Here is a 27707-nt window from a genome sequence, read left to right as displayed (position 1 = left end):
CAACACACCGCCTTCCCAGGCTGTCATTTTCCATTAGGCTCCTGTTTTCCCCAGCCCCCCATTTCCATCTTCAGGAGGCAGAAACTCTGACACTGAACTTATGCACACCACACCCCCTTCCCAGGCTGTCATTTTCGATTTGGCTCCAGTTTCCCCCATCCCTCTATTTACGGCTTTAGCAGGCCGAAGCTCTGACACTGAAGCTATGGACAACACACTTCCTTCCCAGGCGGTCATTTTCCATTGGGCTCCTGATCACCCCTGCTCCCCATTTACGGCTTCAGCAGGCAGAAACTCTGACACTGAACCTATGGAAAACACCCTTCCTTCCCAGGCTGTCATTTTCCATTGGGCTCCTGTTTTCCGCAGCCCCCCATTTACCGCTTCAGCAGGCAGAAGTTCTGACACTGAACCTATGGACAACACACCTCCTTCTCAGGCTGTCATTTTCCACTGGGCTCCTGTTTTCCCCAGCCCCCCATTTACCGCTTTAGTAGGCAGAAGTTTTGACACCGAACCTATGGACAACACACCTCCTAGCCAGGCTATCATTTTCCACTCGTCTCCTGTTTTCACCAGACCCACATTTAAGGATTCAGTACGCAGAAGCTCTCACACTGAACCTATGGACAACACACCTCTTTCCCAGGCTTTCAATTTCCATTTGGCTCCTGATCACCCCTGCCCCCCATTTACGGCTTCAGCAGGCAGAAGCTCTGACACTGAACGTATAGACACCAAACCTCCTTCCCAGGCTGTCATTTTCCATTAGGGCCCTGCTTTCCCCAGCCCCCCAATTTACGGCTTCAGCAGGCAAAAGCTCTGACACTGAACCTATGGACAATACACCTCATTCTCAGGTTGTCTTCTTCCATTGGTCTCCTGTTTCCGCCAGCCCCCCATTTCCGGCTTCAGCAGGCAGAAGTTCTGACACTGAACCTACGGACAACACACCTACATCCTAGGCTGTCATTTTGCATTCGGCACCTGCTTTCCCAGCCCCCCATTTATGGCTTCAGCAGGCAGAAGCTCTGACACTGAACCTATGGACACCACACCTCCTTCACAGTACGTCATTTTCCATTCATCTCTTGTTTTCCACAGACCCCCATTTACGGCTCCAGCAGGCAGAAGCTCTGAAACGGACCTATGGACAATACACCTCCTTCCCAAGCAGTCATTTGCTATTAGGTTCCTGTTTTCTCAAGCCCCCATTTACGGCTTCAGCAGGCAGAAGCTCTCACACTGAACCTATGGACAACACACCTCTTTCCCAGGCTTTCAATTTCCATTTGGCTCCTGTTTTCCCCAGCCCCCCATTTATGGCTTCAGCGGTCAGAACCTCGACACGGAACCTATGCACAACACACCTCCTTCCCAGGGTGTCATGTTCCACTAGGCTCTTGTTTTCACCAGCCCCGCATTTACGGCTTCAGGAGGCAGAAGCTCTGACAGTGAATCTATGGACAACGCACCTCCTTCAAAGGCTGTCATTGTCCATTTGGCTCCTGTTTTCCCCAGTCTCCCATTTATGGTGTCAGCAGGCATGAGCTCTGAAACTGAACCTATGAACACCACACCTCCTCCACAGGCTGTCATCTTCCAGTCGGCTCCTGTTTTTCACAGTGCCCCATTTATGTCTTCAACCGGCAGAAGCTCTGACACTGAAACTACGGACAACACACCTCCTTCCCAGGCTGTCATTTAACCTTCGGCTCCTGTTTTCCTAAGCCCCCCATTTACAGCTTCAGCAGGCAGAAGCTCTGACACTGAACCTACGGACAACACACCTGCTTCCACGCTGTCATTTTTCATTCGGCTCCTGTTTTCCCCAGACCAACATTTCCGGCTTTAGCAGGTAACGCTCTGACACTGAACCTATGGACAACACACCTCCCTCCCAGGATATCATTTTCTTTCGGCTCCTGTTTTCCCAAGCCCCACATTTATGGCTTCAGCAGGCAGAAGCTCTGACACTGAATCTATGACTATCAGCCCTCCCTCATGGCTGTCATTTTCCCTTAGGCTCCTGATTTCCCCAGCCCCCCATTTATGGCTTTAGCGGGCAGAACCTCTGACACTGAACCTATGAACAACACACCTCCTTCCCAGGCTGTCATGTTCCACTCAGCTCCTGTTCTCACCAGCCCCACATTTAAGGCTTCAGGAGGCAGAAGCTCTGACACTAACCCTATGGACAACATACCTCCTTCCCAGGTTGTCATTTTCATTTGACTCCTGTTTTCCTAGTCCCCCATTTATGCCTTCAGCCAACAGAAGCTTTGACACTGAACCTATGGACACCACACCTCCTTCCCAGGATGTCATTTTCATTCAGCTCCTGTTTTCCCCAGTCCCCCATTTTTGGCTCAGAGGGCAGTAGCTGTGACACTGAACCTATGGACACCACACTTCCTTCCAGGCTGTCATTTTCCATTGGGCTCCTGTTTTCCCCAGTCCCCCATTTACCGCTTCAGCAGGCAGAAGTTCTGACACTGAACCTATGGAAAACACACCTCCTTCCCAGGCTGTCATTTTCCAATTGTCTCCTGTTTTCACCAGACCCACCTTTAAGGATTCAGTAGGCAGAAGCTCTGACACTGAACCTATGGACAACACACCTCATTCCCAAGCTGTCATTTTCCATTAGGGTCCAGTTTTCCCCAGCCGCCCATTTAAGGCTTCGGCAGGCAGAAGCTCTGACACTGAAACTGTGGATAACATACCTCCTTCCCAGGCTATCATTTACCACTCGGTTTCTGTTTTCCCCAACGCCGACTTACGGCTTCAGCAGGCAGAAGCTCCCACACTGAACCTATGGACAACACACCTCATTCCCAAGCTGTTATTTTCCATTAGATTACTGTTTACCCCAGCCCCCCATTTACGGCTTCAGCAGGCATAAGGTCTGATACTGAACCTATGGACAACACACCTCCTTCCCAGGCTGTCTTCTTACATTGGGCTCCTGTTTTCCATAGCCCCCCATTTATGGCTTCAGCATACAGAAACTTTGACAGGGAACCTATGGACACCACACCTCCTTCCCAGGATGTCATTTTCATTCAGCTCCTGTTTTCGCCAGCCCCCCAATCATAGCTCAGAGGGCAGTAGCTGTGACACTGAAGCTATGGACACCACACCTCCTTCCAGTCTGTCATTTTCCACTCGGCTCCTATTTTCATCAGCCCCACACTTATGGATTCAGTATGCAGAAGCTCTGACACTGAACCTATGAAAAACAGACCTCTTTCTCAGGCTGTCATTTTCCATTTGGCTTCTGTATTCCCCAGCCCCCCATTTACGGCTTCAACAAGCAGAAGCTCTGACACTGAACCTATGGACACCACACCTCCTTCCTAGGCTGTCATTTTCCATTTGACGTTTGTTTTCCCCAGCCCCCCATTTACGGCTTCAGCAGGCAGAAGCTGTGACAGTGAATCTATGGACAGCACACCTCATTTCCAAGCTGTCATTTTCCATTCGGTTCCTGTTTTCCCAGACCCCTATTTACGGCTTCAGCAGGCAGAAGCTCTGACACGGAGCCTATGGACAACTCAGCTCCTTCCCAAGCTGTGATTTTGCATTAGGTTCCTGTTTTCTCTAGCCCCCCGTTTACTGCTTCAGCAGGCAGAAGCTCTGACACTGAACCTATGGACAATACACCTGTTTCACAGGTTTTCAATTTCCATTTGGCTCTTGTTTTCCTCAGCCCCCCATTTCCTGCTTCAGCAAGCAGGAGCTCGTACACTGAACCTATGGACAACACACCTCCTTCTAAGGCTGTCATTTTCCACTGGGGTCCTGTTTTCCCCAGCCCCCCATTTTAGCTTCAGGAGGCAGAAACTCTGACACTGAGCCTATGGACAGTGCACCCCCTTCCCAGGCTGTCATTTTCTATTCGGATCCTGTTTTCCCCAGCCCTCTTTTTACAGCTTCAGCAGGCAGAAGCTCTGACACTAAACCTATGGACAACACATCTCCTTCCCAGGCTGTCATTTTCCATTCGGCTCCTGTTTTCCCAGCCCCCCACTTACGGCTTCAGCAGGCAGAAGCTCTGCCAGTGAACCTATGGACAACACACCTCCTTCCCAGGCTGTCATTTTCCATTCGGCTCCTGTTTTCCCAGCCCCCCACTTACGGCTTCAGCAGGCAGAAGCTCTGCCAGTGAACCTATGGACACCACACCTCCTTCCCAAGCTGTCATTTTCCAATCTGCCCCTGTCTCCTGGCAGAACTAACAGCCATTTCACTGGGCTGTTCCTAGTCTGGGAACACACCACCCATTGGTAGCCTCAGTCTATGCCTCGACACATTTACCTGCAATGCGACCAACAGATAGCCCAACACTTCAAGCTTCCTTGCACCCAGGTCTCCTGTCTCAGGCCAAACTGGGGCACAATGATGGGCAGAGGCCTAACGAGTATTTTCTATTGGAAAACCCAGCAGCCTCAGCACAAGATGAAGTCCTAGCCGCTCCTGCAGCCTAGCCACCGCAAGTCAGCCTCCTGCAGTCAGCTTTGCCCTCTTCCCTATTCGCCACCACCAGCAACACGCAGCGGGCCTTTGGCAAAAACCCAGGCATTCTCCCCAGGGCTGTGTCCATTGCTACTGGCTTTGGAGTTGCCACCAGGATGCCCAGTACTGGGACGGTAGCTCGCTCTTTGCCTACACCACACCGGGCCCACTGTTCATGTGACCTGCAACCCCTACGGCCGGTGGGAGCCTTGGAGTTGGTGTGTCAGCCCCAGGCCTCACTCATTCAGAGGCATCCAGACCACTTAACTTTCGGGCAGGACTAAGTGGGGCACCCAGCACCGCTTCTCTTCCTACTTTGGGCCAGACAACCTGCCATCTACCTACCACGGCAAGGCTGCTGCAGTAGGAGGGGCAGGCACCATCCCAGCATTTGGGAACATGCTGGAAAAGGGCATCGAGTGGGCCGCACGTATCTCAGAAGAATGTTTTTCTCAGGCTGATGAAGAGAAGCGACAGGACTTGCCTGTGGTGATGCCAGTTTTTGACAGAAATACCTGCAGCATCCCCAAATCCCAAGTCTCTTTCATTGACTATTTCATCACAGACATGTTTGTTGCTTGGGACACCTTTGTAGACCTGCCTGAGTTAATGCAGCATCTTGACAACAATTTTAAATACTGGAAGGGACTGGACAAACTGAAGCTGCGGAGCCTCCGCCCACCTCCTGAATAGTGGGCGACACTGCCTGGGGCCCTGACGCTGTGTCCCTCCAGTCACTTGGGATTCCTGAGGGCACAGTTTCTTGGTCCTTTCGTCCCCCGGTCTGCAGAGCCTGTAAGAGCACACAGGGACGTCGGCAACCTTCTGTAGCCACCATCTGATGCCACTGCCGTAAAGTGAGACTTAGTCCACTCAAGGTACCTGGGCCTGATGCGGGGGCTCTTCAGAAAGTCACGTGAGAACCACGGTTTGCATTTGCGTCCATTAAAACACGAGCTCGGGACTGCCCCCGCAAAGGACGGAGATGCATTTCCTGCCAGTGACAGAGAGTGTCTTGTTAAAATTTCTCTCAGTTATGTTCAGCACTTAAGAACAGCTAATGGCAATCGGATCTCTTTTCATAGCATAGAAGGTGTGATCACTCACTTTGGAACACTACTGAAAGCGACTTCTCTTTTAAAATTGAACAGAAAATGCAGACAAAGAAATTTTGAAGTTGATTATTAATATCAATTATTAAAATGTTTTATTTATTTTATTAGAAGTCCAATATTTTCTATGAATTTAAAAATAATTCAAAGCCAAGGCCAACTTTAAATGCCATGACCAAATTTACATGATTCATATTCATTCAATACGCATTACTTCGTGTACAGACTTATTTTCATAATGCAAATTTAAAATATAAAATGACACGTTTTTACTGCAAAAAAAAAAAACAAACCCACACTGGAGGCTAGATAATCCCTGATGTGTGATAAGGAACCACACTTTATGATTGTACTCTTCGATAATGCTGAAATGTCTTTTGGGGCATCTTTTTATTCAATTGAGACTTAGGCCAGTCATCTTCATACATTCCCACTACACCCAGAGAGGATGGATTTGGCATCCAGGTTCATGTGTCTGGAGAAACAAAGGAAGAGTTCGTACCTGCTCTGTAATTATGGAAAATTTAAGTTGACCTCAAATGTACCAAGCTGCTTAAAATAGCAGAAAAGATCCTCTTTAATAACTGGCTTGGCTCTGAGCTAACCCACTAAAATATCATATCACAAGAGTTATAATTGTGCCCAGTTCTGGCTGACCCTAGAGTTCTGCTGGGCCTCCACTAGGTTTCATAATGGCAAAATTCCTGAGTCTGTGGAGGGGAGAACAGAAACCCATGTGCATTATCTGGTAGGTCTGCCAGTAATAAATGCTATGGAGATTAAGCAGTATATGGTGAGATGAGATTGTGGGCAGAGTGAAGCAAGGCTTTCAACTTAAACGGTAGACAGGATATGTCTTATTGGGAAGGTGGAATCTGAACAGTCTAGAGAGAGGCAGATGAGTCAGACATCTGAGGGAAAAGCATTCCAGATCATGGGAATAACCTCTGCAAGGCCCAGAGGAAGGATGCCAGTGTCCTCAGGGAAGAGTTAGTAAATAATGTGGCTGGAATAGAGTCAGCAAGTAGGAGGGAGGGAAGGAGGAAAGGAGGACAGAGAAGATGTGTGTGGAATTCCATGCACACCATTTACTGATTGAGTGATCACAAACAGTTAATTCAACCTTCAAGTGTTTAAGTGGACTCAGTGCTTTTTCCTGTGGCCTATTGACCTCTCAAGAGTTTTGGAAGGATAAAATAATGTAGGGAAGTGACATATAAGCCATTGTTACTGTTCTTTACATAAGGATAGATGGATAGACAGGTAGATATAGATAGATACAAAGATAGATAGATACATAGATAGAGAGATGGTAGAGAGATAGAGAGAGAGAGAGATAGATACAAAGATAGATAGATACATAGATACATAGATAGAGAGCTGATAGAGAGATAGCGAGAGCAAGAGCGAGAGCGAGAGCAAGAGAGAGAGAGAGAGAGAGAGAGACAAAGATAGATACATAGATAGATAGATAGATAGATTCCCAGATAGATACACAGATAGATAAACAGAGTTAAGGACTGAATTTCTGTGCCCACCCACCCACCAAATTCATATGTTGAAACCCTATCCCCTTATGTATGATGGAATTAGGAGGTGGGGCCTTTAGGAGGTAATTAGGTTTAGAAGAGGTCATGAGGATGAAGCTGCCATGATGTGATTAGCTCTTATAAGAAGAGGAAGACACACCAGAGTTTTCCCTCTCCACCATGTGAAGAGACAGCAAGAATGTGGCCCTCTACAAGCCAAAAAAGGAGGACTCACCAGGAACTGGATTTGCCTTGATCTTGGACTTCCCAGACTCTAGAACTGTGTGAAACTTCTGTTGTTTAAACCACTCAGTCTATGATATTTTGTTATAGCAGCCTAAGCAGACTGATACAGATAGGTAAACAGGGAGATAATGATTGATAGATGATAGATAGATAAATAGATAGATAGACAGATATACATACATACATTCATACTCACTTCAATGACAGATGGAGATACTGCACATATCTGTATGCTTAATGAATTCCTTAGAAAGCTTTCACTTGGCAATTCAGCTGGGAGATCCCCTTTTTAAAGGGAGCATAAAAGTGCTTACTTTTATGAAGTACACACGTGGAAAAATATAACTCAGCCTAAAAATGCACAGCACTGAGCCTAGTGCAACATTTATGAGATTAGACCTGTAAAAACAAAGAACACCATCACAGAAAGGCTTCCAGACTCCTCCAGGCACCCAGGCGCCTGATTCATTTACTCTGAGTTGTTTGTTACGGTTCCAGAGGATCAAAACTCCTGCTCCCGAACCTTTTTTGTTTGTTTTCTTTTTTGAGATTCCATATATACCTGTTAGCACACGGTATTTGTTTTTCTCTTTCTGACTTACTTCACTCTATATGACAGACTCTAGGTCCATCTACCTCACTACAAATAACTCAATTTCATTTCCTTTTAAGGTTCAGTAATATTCCATTGTATATATGTGCCACATCTTCCTTATCCATTCATCTGTCGATGGACACTTAGGTTGCTTCCATGTCCCGGCTATTGTAAATAGAGCTGCAATGAACATATTGGTACATGACTCTTTTTGAATTATGGTTTTCTCAGGGCATATGCCCAGTAGTGGGATTGCTGGGGCAGGACAGGAATAAAGATGCAGACGTAGAGAATGGACTTGAGGACACGGGGAGGGGGAAGGGGAAGCTGGGACAAAGTGAGAGAGTGGCATGGACATATATACACTACCAAATGTAAAATAGATAGCTAGTGGGAAGCAGCCACATAGCACAGGGACATCAGCTCAGGGTTTTCTGACCACCTAGAGGGGTGGGATAGGGAGGGTGGGAGGGAGACGCAAGAGGGAGGGGATATGGGGATATATGTATATGTATAGCTGATTCACTTTGTTATAAAACAGAAACTAACACACCATTGTAAAGCAACTATACTCCAATAAAGATGTTAAAACAAAAAACAAAAAAACTCCTGCTACCTGGCTTCAGAGAATCTCCTGCCCTTGTAGTCAGAACTGCCTCCCAGAAGCAGGGTTGATATCCAGGTTGCTTCTAATAGTTCCACACCTTCTGTCTGTGGTGCCTGGCAATATTACCAGGGAAGTTATTTCTAAATAAATAATAAAAGTATTTTTTATGAAAATAATACATCAACATGATAGCAACTCAAATAATACTGAAATTCAACCCGTCTAACCCCAGTTCCCCTCTCCAGAGACAGGTTTTCACTACTTCAATGTCACCCCCATAATTCTAAACATTATGTTTATCCTGCTATATCCATTTTAGATCCATTTTAACACCCTAACGTGAAGGAGGAAGATAAACTCCTACCCCCATTACTACTCATCACTCTTCTTTTCCAATACATCATATTCATGTCATTACTCATACTACTTCTCTTTTGTAACTTCATGTAGTTTTCCTAGCTTTATTGATGGGAGAAGTGCTAGCATAGTAGCTAAAAGCACTGGATCTGGACATGGACCACCTGGCTTGGAAGCTTTCTTCCTCAGTTAATTAGCTCTGCAATCCTGAGTAATTTATATAACCTTTCTGGGCCTCTGTTTCCTCACCAGTAAACCGAGCAAATAGATGATACCCATCACACGGAGTTGCTCATGATGATGCAAATAATAATAAGGCATTTGCAGTCTTTAGTATCCAACATGCAGAAGCTCTCCAGAAATATGAGCTATACTATCAACTTTCTTATGGTATCAACTTTCCCCCTAATCTCATCATTTTCTTTCTGCATGAGACTATTTGCGCACCCACAGCTCTCTGTCTTTCCTCTACAGTTGTACAACTCACCTTCTGTCAATACCATGTTTGTTTCATTTGTCTGTGTGGATCACATTCACATTTTCTTATGCAATCACAGCAAAGATTCCTGTGTTTTATCTACAGGTTGACAACAAGGGTTGAAAACCAAGAAGTTATATTAACTATTTAAGTTCTGCTCAGTCCTGGGGACAAGAGAATGGTAGGACTGTATTTTCTTCTCTCTAGGTATGGCACCCCTACTTCTGTCGTTATCAATTATTTAAACTCATGCTATATTTTAGTTTGTTTTTTACTTCAACTACTACCTTCTCACAAGATTTCATTACTTCTCCTAAAATTTCACCCACCTTCTTTTTTTCCTCCCTGCACTATTTGCCCATAATAAATTATTTTTTTAATTTTCAAATTCAGGATCGTTTCCTTGGCTGGGTCCCATCCTTTGCCAGAATGCTTCTCCCTCTCCTCTCAGTTTGGAAGCTGTAAGACCAAAGTAAGGATAAGATCTTAAAAGAAAGGGGACCAACTTGCTTTTAGGCTAGGCCAGAAATAATGACTAATTACTAATTATGGAAAATGCATAATTCTGGCCCCATCATCCTAATTTCCTTGCTTTGTGGGAGAGCTAACCATCTGGATTTCAACTGGCACTCCAGGTTATTATGAGGCAGGTAGTCCTTATTCCATTTTGAGCCAAATACTGCTCTAGGCCATCAGTGAGATTTCACCAAGGGGGCCTCATGTATCTTGGAAGATTAAAAATTTTTAAGGCACTTCAGGCTAAAACTCTGATTAGTAATAAGCAGGTATTTTCCCTGCATATGTCTCTCAAGAATTAGAAGGTGGCTTGGGGAAGATTTGAGAATTTCAGACTCACGGATGCATGTCTTTCTTGTCCTAAATATTTTCCTTTTAGAGATCCAGAAACAGCCCTTGACTGTTATGAGACTGCCCAGGCCCTCCCTGAGCCAGTCACTGCCGTGAACCCAGGTTGATGTGATGTAGTGAGGCTGCCTGACCAGCAGTTCACACTTTACCTGAGACAGACCTGGGCGTGGTCCTCTCAGCAGTCCCAGGACAGCAACTTTCTCTAATTCTTGAGAGACACATGCAGGGAAAATACCCTGCTTATTACTGACCAGAGTTTTAGCCTGAAGTAGTGCCATACAAAATTTTTAATCTTACAAGATACATGAGACCCTTGGTGAGATCTCACTGATGGCCTAAACCAGTATTTGGCTCAATATGGAATAAGGACTACCTGCCTCAGAATTACCTGGAGTACTGGTTGAAATCCAGATGGTTTTCAGATGCCCCTCCCAGGTAGGAAAACCGAGGCTCGGAGAATCCCACAGGTGCTAAGTGGTAGAGCCATAATACGCACCTCCTGGATTTGTCCAGTGCTGAGGAGCTGGGAGAGACAGAAAAACCGAACCAAACAAAACCACTCTTGAAAAGTTGTCTCTCTGAGGTAAATAGTACTTTTGTCTTAAATTCACGCTAAGTTGAAGGATCAGAGACTTTCTTAGAAGTAGGTTTTCACAAGACAGAGGACAAATGAAAGTTTATGTCTAAAGATATGGGGATTGGTTGGGGTTGGGGGGGACATTGAGATAAAGGGTTCAAAACACGAGCTCCATCACTTTCTAGTTTGCTACAGGGCTCGCCCAGGCTGTTGTATAGACACTTGGAAACACTGACTGTGGTGAAATATCTAAGCTAGCCACGTGGACAATCGCTCAAAAATACTTTTCTGTTTCCCTTGAAACACGATCTTATTGATTACACCAAATAAATATCTCAAAGTTATGACAGAAAGTTGAGTAACTTATACTCTCGGAATTGCATTTATTATTAATAAGCACAACTGTAGTGCTTGGACTATAACAAGTACTATTCTAAGTGCTTTGCAAATATTAACTCACTTAATCCTCATAATGGCAACCCTATAGGTAGGTATTATTCGTAATATTCACCTTTTTTGGAGGAAACTGAGGCCCAGAGAGGTTGAAAAGCTTGTCTAATGCCACACAATAAGTAGGTGGCAAAAACCCAGGATTAAAACCAGACCGTCTAGACTTTCATCACTTTGCTGTGTCACCTTATTATAAGTTGTGTTTAGGGAAGGGACTAAATTGACAAGACTGAACTAAAAGGAGAAGGGAGAAATGAGAAAATGAGTGATCCTAGAAACTAAAGAGGATTTAGGCTCAGAAATTTCTAGTGATGTGACCCGGAAGAACAAGAACTTGGTGGGTATATTAACTTGGGGTAGTATCTGAATCCACTGAGAAATGGTTTTGTTTTCTTTAAAATTTAGAAAGGCCACTTGGATGAAGATTAATGAAAAAAAAAGTAGAAAGGAAAAGAAGAAGGTGCCTTAAGTGAGACATAACTTCTTCCCTCTAAGTAACAGGGGTGGGGTTCCTGTGGGAAAGGATGAAGCTCTCTCTAAAGGTTTGTCACCAGGATGAACAAGGAGAAACATGGCAACCATTGTACTGGTTTTGATGATCCCTCAAAACCACGGCTCCAGTTTCCAAGAACAACCTACGGTAGCATAACTACTGTGTGTCAGACATGCCACTAAGTGTGTTTCCAGTCACACATTTTAATTGGAGAAATAGTTCCTAGAGCTACGCATTAGTTCCCTATGGCTGCTGTAACAAATTACTACAAATGAGCTTGCGTAAAACAAAACACACTTATTTTCTTATGGTTCTGGAAGACAGAGGTCCAAAACCAGTTTCCCTGGGCTGAAACTAGGAGTTGACAGGCCCATCCATCCTCCTTCCACAGGCTCTAGGGAGAATCTGTTTCCTTGCCAGCATTCCTTGACTTCTGGCCACATCAATCCAACCCCCACTTCATCATCACATTCTCTTTGGAGTAAACATTCCCTCTGCCTCTCTCCCATGAGAACACCAGTGGTTACATTTCAGCCCATCCAGGTAGTCCAGGAAAATCTCCCCATCCCAAGACCCTTACTTTCATCCCATTGGCAAAATCCCTTCTGCCATTTAAGGTGACATTCACAGGTTCTGGGGATTAGAACGTGGACATTTGGGGGCAATGGTATTATTCAGTCTACTACAAGGTAGATACTATTATCTTTCTCAGATGCAGGAAATGAAGTTTAGGGAAGCAATCTGTCTCGGGTCTACAACTTCCAGCGTAGAGATTTAAATTCTACCAGTGAGACTTTAGGACACACTCTAAACAACTTTCATCTGTGTCCTTAACTACTGCATAATCCTTGGTTAAGAGTCACACTTAGGTATCAAGAGCCAATTGAATAAAACACTATGTACTGTCTCATCTTTCACTTTATTTACCTGGTGTATTTGTGACTCTTGCCCAGAGCAGAAGAGTTCAGAAAATTGTTATGCAGGTTTACTAAGAGAAAGCATTTACTGTTTGATGTGCACGGAGTAATGGAAGCTTTTTTAAAATAAAATATGCCACCAAATAGTGTTAGCACCATTTTAGGTATTTAAACAACCAGACAACAAGATCGAAAAGCTACAGACGCAAAGGTGTCAGGGACATGTCTAAAGGCAACCTGCCAAAAAAAGGGCTGGTACCAGATGCCAGATGCCCAGGCCTGAATTCATCCTATCCAGTCCTGATTACGCACCTGTTCAGAGGGCTTGTGGCTCATCACCCAACACCTGAGTCTTTATATCCCAGCTTCAAGACAGAAATTAGCCCAGGGATCACAGATACTGTACTAATCACTAATTCGTAATCTGCTATCCCCATCTTTGGTGGGACACAACTGGGCACGTCTAAAATCCTTTTCTGCTTGAGAAAGAGCAGAGCAGCCTTTGCTCCCCTGGCTGTGACCTACTGTGCTTTGCAAAGGTGATTTGGCAAGTGCAGCTGCAAACCCAAATCCAGTATCACACATCTATGGAAAATTCCAGTCAAGTTTTAGACACAGTCACAGTGCATTTTTCTGAGGATCAGTAATGATTTGCTGAGAATCAGTAATGCTCTCCGTATGCTATCTGACAAGGGCATGATCTCTGAGCTTACTCTACTCCCTTCGTCAGCTCCGCTCTGACACAGTCGTCCGCGGGATTCCTTAGGAGTATTGGACGTATTTAGGCAGGAGCTGCTCTTGCCTGTATCCTCTCATTTCTTAGTCAACATTTCCCAGTCGAGACTATAAATAATTCACCTTGGGTGGGTTATCAGATGCATTCTTCCCTACTCTACTCCATTTGAATCGCTGTGCTCTTTAAGTTTCACATACGTGGCATCACATATTTCCCATCACCACCATTTTCAACAGTCAGGGCTACAAAGGTAATTGGCACATTCATTAGCCTTTCCATTTCTTTCCCCCTTGATTGTTTAAGAGTGATTTGCTAAAGACTGTGCGTTTCCATGTTTTGCAAAGCTCAGTGCTACAGAGACAATATTGGATTTCTTCCCTGGAGAAACAGACATTCTGTTCATTGTTCTCCTCCTCTTTTAGAACAGAAAAGAGATTCATCTATCATCTAGTTACTCAGGGTTTCTCTACTTGCATTGCCAAGGATCTGGATAAGACTGGTAATACTCCATTGTCTGTTGGCAGGTACTTTGCATTCCATAAAATTAAATCCACACCATATGAGGACTTTAGTCTAACCTCTCCTCTATTGATTCATGAGGTCTGCCTCACTGAGAGTTCCCCTCCTCATACCATTGTGAAGAAAAGGAAATGTTGGCCAAATCCATGGTCAAATATTTATATTATGTTTCCCTGTTTGTCAGTTATCTTTATGTTTGGGTTGCCTTTTGCTGTGCAGAATTCTTTAATTTTTATGAAGTCAAATCAACTCTCCTTCTTCTTTATGATATCTCAGTTTCATGTTCTGCTTAGGGACAGACTTCCTCATAACAAGAATTTGATTTCTCATCCTATTTTACATTCTTGTAGGTATTTGTTTCTTGCAATGGAACATTACCAAATGTATGCTGCACAAGCAGCCCTCGCTCTGAACGGTTCGCCCATGCATGAATTTCAGTTACCATGATTTAGTTAAATAATCCCAGGACCCCAACAAAACCATCAAATTTCAGTTACTGCCATATTAACTGTGAGGAAGGGCATAAAGTACAAACTTCACAGCTAGTTCTTAACTCCACAAATCACCAGGGATATAACAGACGTGTATCATGATCAGTGAACCATCAGGTCACTTCTTTCAAAGTCTGTAGGTGCTTGGCCACTGTGCATGTTATTCAGTTCTCATACAGACAGCAGGATCCATGTATTGCTTCGAAATGAACCGTTTAATCTTCAAGTATTTTGGAATTTTCCAGCTTTGTTTTTGTTATTGATTTCCAGTTTCACCTCACTGCAGTCTGAGAACAGACCTTATATGATTTCTGATGTTTCAAATTTATTAGAGTGTGTTTTATGGCCCAGAATGTGGTCTGTCTTGGTGTATACTTCATGTGAGCTTGAGACAATGTGTATTCTGCTGTTGTTGGATGAAGTCGTCTGTACATGTTTATCATACCCATTTGGTCGATGGTGTTGTTAAATTCAGCTTTGTCTGTACTGACTTTCTGCCTGATAGATTTGTCCATTTATGATAGAGGGGTATAAAAATCTCCAACTATGATAGTGGATTTATCTCTTTCTCCTTGCGGTTCTATCCATTGTTGTGTCACGAATTTTGATGCTTCGGTGACAGGCACATAAACATGAAGAACTGTGATGTCTCTTGGAGAACCGACCCCTTTATCACTATGGAATGATAATGCCCTCTTTGTGCCTGATGATTTCCTTTGCTCTTAACTCTGTCTGAAATTGAGACAGCTTCTCAAACTTTCTTTTAATTAGTGTTAGCATGATGCAGCTTTCCCCAACCCTTTACTTTTAAGCTATAAGTTCCTTCATATTTAAAGCAGATTTCTTATATTTGGATCTTGTTTATCGATGCTCTGTGACAATCTCTGTCTTTTAACTGGTGTATTTACACCATTGGTATTTAGAATGATTCTTGATGTCACTGACTTAACATCCACCATATTTGTTACTGTTTCATATTTATTGCCATTGTTCTCTGTTCCTTTTTTACATTCCACTCTTTTTCTGCCACTTCTGGTTTTAATCAAACATTTTATATGACTCGCTTTTCTCTTCCTTGAAAATCCAGACACAATGTGCTGGTGAAATTCACTGCAGTCCATAGTCCTTTAGAGATGTGGTGTTATGGAAGCATACCTAGTCTTATGATTAGGTCTCAGTCTTGTAATGAGCATGTGCTCCTTAGCTATGAATGTCACAAGTGCCTCTCAGTATTTTCGCTCACCTTAGGTGAAACACAAAGGCCGGCAGGGGTCAGGGTAGGATATTTCCCTTCCCCCAGGTCAGTTAGGCTCTGATAAATCCCCATAGGTTAGGCCTCTGGTAAAACAGTTTCTCCTGAGGGCAGGCCTTATGAAGAAGAGCAGAATGCTCTGGTGTATTTCAAAATTGCTCCTTTCACCCTCCCCCTGCCAGAATTCCAAGGGGATTTTCCTTTCACCTTCACCTGGTGGTCACAACCTGGTAGAGCTCAAGAGACAAAACTCACAAAAGGATAGGGGCTTCCCTGGAGTTTTGACCTCACAGACTTTTCCACACAAGCCTCCAGCAATCTGTCAAATACAGTTCAGGTTTTCCTACCTCACTACTGCTTTCCACAGAGATTTCTGCTCTTGGGTTTCTGTTCCAGTAAGTTGTTATTCTCTGTATCTGCTCTGTGCCTCTCCAATTTGGGTCATGGTGATTTTTCCTGTGACCTCACTTCTCTAATGAATCTAAGAAGAATCGTTGATTTTTCAGTGTGTTCAGATATTTCCTGTTAGGACAGAGTGGCAACTTCCAAGCTCCTTCCATGCTGGACTCAAAACTAGAAGTCTCATAAGGTTTTTTGTTTTTTTTTTTACTTTTCTTTTTTTGCGGTACGCGGGCCTCTCACTGTTGTGGCCTCTCCCGTTGCAGAGCACAGGCTCTGGACGCGCAGGCTCAGTGGCCATGGTTCATGGGCCCAGCCGCTCCACGGCATGTGGGATCTTCCTGGACCGGGGCACGAACCCGTGTCCCCTGCATCAGCAGGTGGACTCTCAACCACTGTGCCACCAGGGAAGCCCTCTCATAAGCTTTTTACAATGGAATAAAACATGTTAATTCTCAATATTTCTAATGTTTTTTATGGCACTGTATTAACTAAATAGAAGAGTTACTAATTTTTTAAGTCTATCTGTAATTTTACAACCAACAAGAAAGTTTCTAGTGTTTTTGTCAGAAAGATTTTAAGGTCATAGAACAATAATATTTTCCCCATTGATCATCATTAAGATCAACTTTGCACAGTTCAGCTTGGATGATCATTTTTGTAGTTCCACAGTGAGGACAGCCTGTACTTTATTGACCCTATATTTTATTTCTCATATACACCTGGGTTCCTATTCTGCTTTAATAATATACTGATGTACTGTTATAGCTTATTACATTGTTTTAAACTACTGAAATCTGGAGTGTTTTGATATTGGATACGGACATTTCTTTCCTCATTCCAACTTTCCCCTACTTTAAAAAATCTGCTTTATGGCGATAAATCCCTCTTGATCACAATGACTTTTTAAATATTTGTTGCTGGAATCTATTTGCTAATATGAGTTCGAACTTAAGATCTTAAAAGAAATGTGCTTCTATTTACTTTTTGGGTAAATTTCCATATCTCATTTTTGTATTAGGACTCTTCTAGCTTTTTTAATACATTGGAAAATAACTGATGTCTTTCTAAGGTGTATATCTTTGATTATATTTTCTAATTTCATAAAGCTACTTGTATTCTCTACTCAAATTGAAGTAAATATTGGCTGCATATAACTTATCAATAATCAGCCATTTTGTCCAGATTTTCAAATGTGTTGGTAAAAAGCTACCACAGTATTCTTTTGTAATAAAAAAAAATTCTCTCTGTTTTCTAACGAGTCCCATCTCTATCATATTTGCCAAATATTGCTTATTTTACTGTTCTTTCTAAAGGACAAGGTTTTGGTTTTACTTGCCAAGTTGACTGCTTTTCTTCTCTATTTTTGACTTTGCTCTTGATGAATTTTGTCCTTCCACTCTTTTGCATTTACCTTGTTCTTTTTCTACGACTCCTGTCCAATTCCTGTAGCTTCAAGAGCCATTTTCAACAACTCAACCAGCTCTGCCGGCTGTGTCGTGGCCACTTCATCATGTGCCATTAAAGCTTCATCTCCTACACTGGGTGAAGATTCAGCAGCCTTATTTTGCTTTCAAAATTGTTCTATGGCCTTGGATCCTTCTTCTTCTCCTAAATTACCACTATCATCAGGGAAAATTCTAGTGGTCCTCATGCTGCTTACAAGGCTTGCCTTTCCTCCCGTTTCATAATAAAAGAAAAAACATTTCCACCCTTTTTTTGATGTTGATGGAAAATTTAGCAACACTTCTTTGCACTGTATTCAAATCCTGAAATATAAGCAAGCCTGCATGCATACAGTTTCACTGAAATGTCATAATTTTAAACTATGTATGACCATGAACAATGTCTTTTCCAAATACTCCATGCTCCCCCTTTCTTCCTAGGTGTTCGGAGTTTTTCATTCCTACAACATCTTTTACACATGGTCAATTTGTGTCATAAGCTCTTTCTCCCTCCCACTTCTCAGTCTATATCCAAAGGAAACATCATCATTATTTGAAGAGATATCTGTACTCCCATGTTCATTGTAGCATTATTCACAAGAGCCAAGGTATGGAAACAACCTAAGTGTCCATAGTAGACTAATGGATAAAGGAAATATGGTATATATATATGCAATGGAATGTTATTCAACCTTAAGAAAGAAGAAAATCCTATCATTTAAGACAACATGGATAAAACTGGAGGACACTATGCTAAATGAAATAAGACAAGGACAAACAGTGCATGATGTCACTTATATGTGGAGTCTAAAAAAATAACTAAATAAATCAACTCTTCCTTCCCTGGACATTTTCCTCAGCAGAATCTAGCAGCCTCTACTATGAGTCTCATCTTTTTTTTTATCGTTTGTACCATATCACAACCTCAGGGAACCTATGTATTTATGGATGTATATCTACATTATAGTGCACAGTTGTTCCTTGTCTTTGTAATTCATTCCTTCCACTTCTGGCATAAGAACCTCATCCTTCCTTTGGAGAAGTCCATGTGATTCAGGTAGGCTGTGTGTCTGCTCCCTAGGCTGTTTGACTTGAGCCTGGCTAGACACAGTGTTTTACATATACTCCATATGTCTTATGCATTTGTCTCTGTTTTCCATCCTTTTCCCTCAAAATTTCAGTGTAGTTATTTTTTAAATGACATTTGTAATCCTTTCTTTTGTTTGACTAAGGTACTGTTCAACTGATCTTCTGAGTGCTTAATTTCAGCTTTTTTAATTCTACAATTTTCCTTTGATTGCATTTCACAGATCATTTTTGCTTAAATTGTATAGGTTGTCCTTTTTTTAATACATTAATCATAATTTTAAATAATAGTTTAAATAATAATTTAAGTTTAAATAATAATATAATTTACTTTCCGTATTATTTGAAGTGTACAATTTGATCTGTTACGCATCTACCACCACAATCAATTGTAAAACTTTCATCCACCCCCCAAAGAAAAAGAATCTATTATAAGTCACTCACTCCCCCACTTCTCCAAACCCTAGGCAGCCACTAATATACTTTGTCTCTACAGATTTGCCTAGTCTGGACATTGTATACAAATGGAATCATACAATTACTTAGCATGTTTTCAAGGTTCACCCATGTTGTAGCATGTATCAGTACTTGATTTCTTTTTATGGCTGAATAATATTCCATGGTGTGGATATTACTGCGTTTCATTGATCATTCACAGTAAATGGCCATTTGGGTTATTTCCACTTTGGGGCTCTTATGAATAATGGTGCTGTGGTTGGATTTACGTGCAAGTTTTGTATGCAGGTCTAGATTTGTTTTACAAATTAATAGACTATTTTGGAGCTGTTTCCAGTTTACAGAAAAATTAAGCAGAAAGGACAGAGTTCTCATACTTCCTTACCTCTCAACCCAGTTTCCCCTATTATTAACATCTTACAGTAGGGTAATATATTTGTTATAGTTAATGAACCAATTGATACATTATTACTAACTAATGTTCATGCTTTACTTGAGACTTCACTCTTTGTTTTGTACATTATATGATTTTTTTTTTTTTTTTTGCCGTACGTGGGCCTCTCACTGCTGTGGCCTCTCCCGTTGTGGAGCACAGGCTCCAGATGTGCAGGCTCAGCGGCCATGGCTCACGGGCCCAGCCGCTCCATGGCATGTGGGATCTTCCCGGACCGGGGCACAAACCCGTGTCCCCTGCATCAGCAGGCAGACTCTCAACCACTGCGCCACCAAGGGAAGCCCCATTATATGATTTCTGACAAATGTGCAATAACCTGTATCCACCATTACAGAACCATACACAGGAATTTCTCTGCCATTAAAATTCCGGGCTTCATCCATCCTTTTCTCCCTCCCCACAACCTCTGGCAACCACTGACCTTTTGATTGTCTCCACACTTTGCCTTTTCCTAAATTTCAAATAGCTGCAATCATATAATATGCATGGAGCCTTTGCAGATTGGCATTGTTTGACTTACCAATATGCATTTAAGCTTCTTCCATGTCTTTTCATGGCTTCACAGCCTTTTCTTTTTATTGCTGAATGCTATTCCTTTGTACGGATATACCATAGTTTGTTCATCCATTCACCTATTGAAAAACATCTTGGTTGATTTCAGGTTTTGGCAATTATGAAAGAAACTGTTATAAACATCCATGTGCAGGTTTTTATGCAGACATAACTTTTCAGTTCCCATGGGTAAATACCAAAGAGCATGATTACTAGATCACTGTATGGTAAAGGTACGTTTATTTTGTAAGAAACTGCCAAGTATCCCGCTAGCCACAAATGAGAATTCCAATTATTCTGCATCATCACCAACTTCGGTATTTCAGTTTTGGGATTTTAGCCATTTAAATAGGTGTGTAGTGGTATCTCATTATTGTTCTAATTCAAAATTCACTAATGACATGGAATGTGTAGCATCTTTTCATATGCTTATTTGCCATGTGTCTATTTTCTTTGTTTAACCATAGTAGTTTTGTTGTTGTTGCTGTTTTTTAACCAAGGCCTGCTAACTCTTGTCCTCCTGTGTCTCTTTATATTGTCTTTTTTCTTTCTTTTTTTTTTCTTTTTTTGAACTTTTCATCATTTAGTCTTTTTCCTGGTATGTCCAATTATTTTTATATTAAAATTGGGCTTAATTTAACTTATTTTAGGAAACTATAAAGATACCTCCACATTCTGGATGTTGTTATCTTTCTCTTGAAAAGATTTACTTTGGCCCATGGCAGACAGTTACTATAGGGACTGGTAACCTTAGTCCATTCTCAGTTTCAGCTCATTCACAGCCGTTTTTCAGTCTGTGTAAAGGTTGGTCTATTTCTGTCTTGTCCTTCCTCTACGGGTGTTGCCCTTTGGGATTACCATGTGAAAGTTTGCATTCTCCCTATTCCCAACTACCCTTGTATTTGTTAGGCTTTAAATGTAATGGTTCCCACAGCCCTGTGAGACTAAAGATACACTTAGCTTGTCATTCCATTAGTTGTTGCCTTTAGCTTGAGCTGTTGCCCTTTGGCTTCTGTGGTCAGAGTCTTTTGAACTCCATGGTTTTTCAGCTCCTAGGCTGTAAGATTTCAATCAGCAAATGCCCAAAGGAGAAAAGCTGCACCAAATGTCACGCTTGCATCTGTGTTTCCCTTCTCTCCACAACTTGGCCCACATGTCTTGGTGTCTCTCTAACATTCAGATGCCAGCGAACAGATGTTTTCTTACTTTATCCAGCTTTTCTAAAATTTCTTTAGACTTCACCTGATCTTATGTTATTATTGAACTATCATCTCAATTAGCCCTAGGAAGAAAATTTACAATTTTATGTTTTATTTTTTCATTTTCTATATTACCTCAGTTACTGTAGAGACCTTTTACCTGATTGTTCAGTCTAGTTCCTGTGTTACCAGTAAGATGGAGATAAGGTGGAGGCTAAGAAGACTGGGGGGAAATCACTGATGAATGATATGTCTCGTTCTTTTTGTTTTTCCTCTCCTTATTTATTACTCTGGCAGCCTACATCTGCCTTTCTTCATTTGACCCAGTTGCCCAAATAAGAAACCCACTCTGGCAAAGACCTGACTTTACTCTCATCAATGTCTGCATGTTAGGATTAGCTAGATGATGAACACCATGCCAAAGTTCTTTGTGTGAGACTTTTGCAGACTTTTGTTAGCCCTTTAGTTTGCCTCTTGCAAACGCTGCTCAGATTGTTGAGGTTTTCTAAGATTCTGTAGGTCAAACCTCTCTACCTGCATACCAGACGAGCCCTTCCCTCTTTTCTGACCTCACTTGTGGGAGGTTAGCCCCCGGTTTTTCTTTTTCCCCATCCAATCATAATTGTTCATGAATTCCAAAAAGCCCTCAAAGTATCTGTCGTCCCTTTCTCTCTTCTCTTTTTTATCAACACTGTTAAATATTAACCATATATTTGCATACCTCTTTCTTACTTACAGTGGAATACTGGTAGGCTCGATCATTAAGTCTGAGCCCCACCAAACTAGGACTCATACAACACTCTCCTTCAGGCCAAAACTTTTGATATCCACTGTTTTTTTTAATACTATCTTATATGTATCTAAATTTGTAATGATTTAGTTAATTCCTGAGTTATGTGACAATAAGAAATCAGTCAAATTAGCACTACAGAAGTGCAGCTTAGACCTAGGGACCAGAACCAAGGACCACAAAAACCTGTGAACCAATAAGTTTCACTTGTACTTCATGTTTAACAACTGCTGAGGGTGAATGGGAAGTGAGGGAAAAAGAGTTTAACTTCATATCACAGAAACTTGCACTAAAATGAAGAGGAAAATGACCCAGTTCCTGGTTCAAGTCACTATAATCTGCTTCAATAAATAATAACAGCACACAAGGAAAACAAACACTCTATGATAGGAACAATGGATAATTAATTACCAGATCAGGGAGGACAGATTACACTTGCTATGGGATTTCATTAAAGAAGGATTCCAAAAAGTACTGGCTTCTTCTGAGAAGACTTCTCAGAACAGGTAGCATTTAAACTGAGTCTTGAACAAGTATATAGAGGGTAGGGAACAGGCCTTCCGGGCAGGGAACAGGCACAGTGTCAGGAATGGCACAAAGGCCTTATGGAATAGGGGACAAAACTGGCTGAACACAGGAGTGCTACGTGTTGGGGAATATGGGGGAAGGCTGGCTGAGGTTGGTTAAATGAAACATAATTAGACGGAAGAGAAAGTAGGTGGAAAGACACATGGAAGACTGTGGAAAGCCCCTAAAGATGGAGGTCAGCATAATAATATGAAGAACTCAGTGGTACTTTGACACTGTATGAATGTCTAGGTTTAAAAAATCAGGAAAACACAATAAAAGAATAAACTACTGATATAATGATATGTAACCAGAGGCCAGATACCAAAGAATACACACTGTGTCTTTCCATGTATGTCATATATGGTGATAGAGGTCAGCTTAGGTGTTGCCCTGGGAGAGTATGGAACAGAGAACCATGTAGGGTGTTAGAAATATTTTATAATATCTTGATCTGGTGTTGGATACATGGGTGCATAGAGATGTAAAAATGCAGTTATTAGCAATGCAGTTAACCTACTAGAGTATTTTTTAATGTATGCGTACATTAAAAAAAACTCTAGTAGGTTAATTAGGCTGTCAGTTGTATGAAGTAAATTTTGGTCAAGGTAGCCAAGGCAATAATGCAATAATAAGTTATAAATGTGCTCACTGTGCTCTAGAATGTCACAATTGGAATACAAGAAATATGTGTAAGAAAAAAGACAAATATTCAATATTGATGGTTGGATGAGCTGAATAAATTAGATCACTCTACTTTCAATTTAAGAACTTGGCCAGTGTTTGGATACCTTTGAACAAAGAAAAAAAGAAATACAATTTTTATTACGCATATGCTATGTATCAATCCCTGACTTATATTTTGACACATATAAACATGGGAAATATTGCACCTTGTAACTGAGACAATGAAGATGAGTGAGGTAGCTGGTTTTGACACTAGAGGCTGAGAAAACCATCAGCTCATAATCGTAAGAAGTCTTAAGTCCGAGGAAAAGAATCAAGAGGAAACAGTGGTAAGTGCCAGGAGCTTCTGGAAACTACATCAGAGATGAAGACCCCAGGATTGTTGAGCTTTCTAAGAGTCCTAATGACTCAGGTAAAAACAGAAGGCTTAAAACTGAATCCTGGGGATATATGTATGCATATAGCTGATTCACTTTGTTATACAGCAGGAACTAACACAACACTGTAAAGCAATTATACTCCAATAAAGATGTAAAAAACAAAACTAAAAAACTGACTCCTGCAAAGTAACAATTGTTAGGACAAACAGTAAAGAATTATAAGAAAAATAATCACATGCCTGTCCCAACAGAGAAATATCCTAAGCTCCATCTCACCATTTCTCCGATTGGCCTTTCACAAAATACAGTCCCATCAGCTGAATATAGGTTTGTCAAGTAACTGTGAGTAAGACTGAATTAAACAAAAATAAATCAATTCCTTCCTCCAAAACTTTTCAGAGTATGTAATGTAACAAAGTGAAACTTGAATTTCATGTCGGGATGTAGAGTACAGCTCTTCCCAAATGCTTCTGTCTTGTAACTACATTAACATCATCTAAAACCAGTGTTCTGCAGGACAGAGATTGTGAAACACTGCTCTCATCATGTAAGATATCAAGTCTTTCTGAAAATCCATTCTTCCTTCTGCCCTTTCTCGTGTTGTCCCTGTCACCTGGAATGTCTGTCCTAAGCTCCACCTGCCAAAACCCTACCCATTTTTAGGATCCAAGAGATAATAAAAGGCTCACATTACTGAAAGGCAGAGAAAGAAATCCCTTCCTAGGGATCTACATTTCCTTCCTAGGGAAAAGAAAAATTGTAAAGTATACCACAGTGACCTTAAGTCTATGAATGTAACTATGTTGTGTTACTTTGAGTTCTGTAAAAGTCAATGTGCTACAATATACATGGATATGAATGTTTGATCGCTTACAAGTAGAACTTGCTGATAACTTTCATCATGAGCGAGGTTAATGATTAAGGGAGCCATTGTATTTGGCTCAGCCCTTATAACTAGGGAATATTAAAATTGGAAAGGTCCCTAGATATTAGCAAAGCTATCCACCTCATATTCTAAGTAAGGAAACTGAGACCTTCATAGATTGGATATTTATATTAACAAAGGAAAAGGATATAAGATTGGCAGAACTACCTTTTAGATTAAGAATTTTGAGATTTTTATAGACTACTAGGACATTATGTCCACTGATATTGAGACAATGTGTTTCTTAGTCATCATTTTCTATTGCACTGACCAAGCGAGGTGGCAGTCAGTAGTTGTACAAAGGGAAAAAGAAAACTTTAGGAACTCCCAATTTATATACGCAGGGAAATTCATCATTCATGTTATTTAAGCTAACTGGATGCAGTTTATCAGCTACATTGAGGAATGGTGAAGTGAAGTGTCTATACAATTAACATGTTAGTTTGTGTCATGACCTCCCTGTTGTTCAAGTGAGTTAACGGTTAGCACTCAACTAGGCACTTAAGAGTCCATTATAAATCTGGACTAAACGTTTATTTGTGGCATCTTTATTCTTCTTTGGTGCCCTTAGGCAGAATTAGCCCTTTTATGTTTTGATAAATTCAAATATTAAACAGGGCTAAGGTTTCACAAGTTCTTTGGCCTAAACATGGGGGTAAGGGAGACCAATGAGCTGGAGTACTTCTAGATTTAAGAATGGTCAGATTGAGGAAGAAGAGTCTTATGCCAGAGGTGAAAGAAGGCTGATTATAATTACCTATTTTTAAAAATTCCAACCCTTTTCAATGTTCTAAAGTGATCAGGAAATACATGGGTATGCTAGGAAGTAAGGGAGTCAAGCAACAATATTCTCTAAGAGTTTGTGGATGGCAATGAAGAGGAAAGGAAGATAGAGACAATCCTAGAAAAGGTTTTGGTTGGCCATAATAATGAAGTCAGAAGGAGAAGAAGAAGAAGAAGAAGAAGAAGAATGACACATGCAATGGGAAAGAGAAAGCAAGAACAGAGAAGCAAAAGGGAGAGTAGAAAAATGAGACAAATTTGGAGAAGGAAATGAGGAAGAAAACTGGGTGAAAGAAGGAAGCACTGATGGTAGACCACTTGACACTCAAACATTAACACGATGCACATTTAAGATGTGTCATCCATGGCCATGGTCATTACCCTCAAATAGTTTATAGTACGTGTTTCAGAGACATTTATAAATTGAAAATACCATTAAAATAAGTGCCAGGGTGTAAGTATTCATGGAATTGTATGGGAGAATAAAAAGTCCCCCATCAAAGAGCCTTCTGAGACATCAGAAAAAAAGGAAAAACCTAAAAAGCATAAGACTCTTCCTATTTTCATTTCCAATGATACATCCCAATTTTGATGATCAATCAGCGATTTAAATATCAACTATAAACACAGTATTTTATGAGCTGCTATGCAGTATACTATACTAGAGCAATAGAACAGAGAGGACCTCAAACCCTCTGTTCCCTCAAATTGAAAGGCATGCTTCCTGACCCCTCCAGACCACTACTGGACACAGGGAACACACACTAATGTTTCAGGACCCCAACCAGCAGTCACCTGCTTTGTGATTACTTCCATGACACACCCTCACCAACACCACTGACTTTCCTGCTCCTACGGGACATGACATATATTTCCTATTTTAACACATACCACAGTGCATTATGATTGCAGGTAGATGTTCTAACAACTTGAAAGAGAATGATGACTTTTTTCTCTTTACATCTCGTTATTTCCCTACTCATAATATTTCTTGAAGAGAAACCATAAAAATATAAACAAACACAAAAAACAGATAATATACAAAACGTGTGCTTTGCACCTTAACACAAACTTAAGTAAAATTAGTTCTGACAGTATCCGGCATGACAAACTTCCATGGTACAAATGAGAATGGACCAAGGTTTGAGCAGGTACAGGAGACAATCCAGGCATGAACACCACAAAGGAAAGGTAGACAGGAAGTAACATGGTGTGTAGGAAATCACGAGGCCAGTCTGATGGGAAGAGACTTAAACAAGACTGAAACTCACTTTCTAAACCTCCATCTCCAACTGGACAATTCGCAAGACACAGGTGCACCAAAGTGGCCCAATATTCAATCCCTTTAATGGCGAGGAACAGTTTAAAATTTTATGGCTTTAGTTTGCCCAAAAGCAACTATCAAATGTTGGCAGGACACAATGAAGGCTTACCTTTGTTAACATAGTTAAGTCTCTCTCTCTCACAACTAGCCCACTTGGATCCACGTTCCTTAGCACACCCGACTCACTTACACAGCATTGATGAGCTTTACACAACTGGAAGGTCACATCTTTATTTCTTATTGCAGGAACACAACATCTGGAAACTTTATTTCTATCGGAAGCTAAAGCAAAATTATTGTAAAATGAGTCATTTAAACCATACATTTTATCACCATTAAAAAGCATCTGCTCTGTGCTAAGGATTAGAAATGACTCCTGTCCTTAAAGCCTCATTAAGGACGAAGATCTATAAACTCAAAATTTCAATCACATGAGATAAAGAACCATAACCTTTAAGCACAGAAGTGCCTATGGAGGCCAAAAGTTATAGCTAAGTGACGGCTTCATGATAACCCTGAAGTACAGTCGAGAAAGATGAGGCTATGCAGAGGTGGAGTAGGAGGTGCATTAACTGCAGAGGAAACATCTGTGAAAAGACACTCGAGCCTGACACCTGCTGGGCACTGTAAATACTGCAGGTGGGGATGACTAAAGACCAGGAGTCCAAGAGTGAGAAGAGACAGAAATAAAAATAGAGATGTTGGCCCAAGCAAGCCTGGGAGAGAGCATGGCTTGTATCCCACAGGTGATGAGGCCTGGGGCTACCACTGGCTGAGTAAGGGTGCCTCCGCTGATTAGAAAAAGGCGCCCCGCTGCAATTAGACAAAGGGAGTGATCACAAAAAGCTCCCCTTCCTCAGGGCCAAAGAGCCCTAGGAGACTTGGCAAAGCACAGTTCAGATTACAGGCCTCTGTG

At 41.6% G+C, this 27707-nt stretch overlaps 1 long non-coding RNA gene across 1 annotated transcript; it reads right to left on the bottom strand.

Annotated features, from left to right (window-relative positions):
• Window positions 1-5940: 5940 nt before the first annotated feature.
• LOC307066871 lies at window positions 5941-8737 on the bottom strand. Its single transcript, XR_013811395.1, has 3 exons — window positions 8617-8737; window positions 7602-7690; window positions 5941-6105 (listed from the first exon to the last, which is right to left on the bottom strand). It is a non-coding gene; the product is annotated as an uncharacterized lncRNA (long non-coding RNA).
• Window positions 8738-27707: the final 18970 nt, after the last annotated feature.

Source organism: Hyperoodon ampullatus (assembly GCF_949752795.1).
Source record: "Hyperoodon ampullatus genome assembly, chromosome: 2".
Taxonomy (NCBI): Eukaryota; Metazoa; Chordata; class Mammalia; order Artiodactyla; family Ziphiidae; genus Hyperoodon; species Hyperoodon ampullatus.
This window is presented reverse-complemented; position numbering and strand designations above follow the sequence as displayed.